We start from the raw sequence: 397 nt of genomic DNA, 5'->3' as shown, positions 1-397 counted from the left end.
CGTTGTCACCCAGTACCCCCAGTCTGGACCAGACCCCCCCAAGTCTATCCCAGTACTGCCCAGTCTGCCCATCTTCCACAGCACCTCCCAGCCCACCCCAGTATGCCCCAGTCTCTCCCAGTCCCCCTTCAAATGCCTCAGCACCTCCCAGTCTGTCCTAGTAGCCCCCAGTATCCCCAGCACGCCCAGTCTATCTCAGAGTCCCTAGTCTGCCTCAGTGCTCCCCATCCATCCCAGTCCCCACCAATCCCTCCCAGTGCTCCCAATCCGTCCCAGTCCCTCCAGTCCATCCCACTCCTCCCAGTCCCCCTAGTCAATCCCAGTCCCCCCATTCCATCCCAGTGTCTCCAGTGGGGGCCAGGCACGCCGAGGCCGGGTGGGGGGGGCGTGTTTACCC

General features: G+C 63.5%; 1 protein-coding gene across 1 annotated transcript in view; it reads right to left on the bottom strand.

The window, feature by feature from the left end:
- The window catches only part of ATP1A2 (ATPase, Na+/K+ transporting, alpha 2 polypeptide), a 14,510-nt gene that overhangs the window by 12,056 nt on the left and 2,057 nt on the right, over positions 1-397 (bottom strand). The gene's annotated exons all lie outside the window — the stretch shown is intronic.

This window comes from Chaetura pelagica, unplaced genomic scaffold (assembly GCF_000747805.2).
Source record: "Chaetura pelagica isolate M959 unplaced genomic scaffold, ChaPel_1.0 scaffold2022, whole genome shotgun sequence".
In the NCBI taxonomy this organism is placed as follows: domain Eukaryota; kingdom Metazoa; phylum Chordata; class Aves; order Apodiformes; family Apodidae; genus Chaetura; species Chaetura pelagica.
Note: the sequence above shows the minus strand (reverse complement) of the source record. Positions and strands in the feature narration are given on the sequence as shown.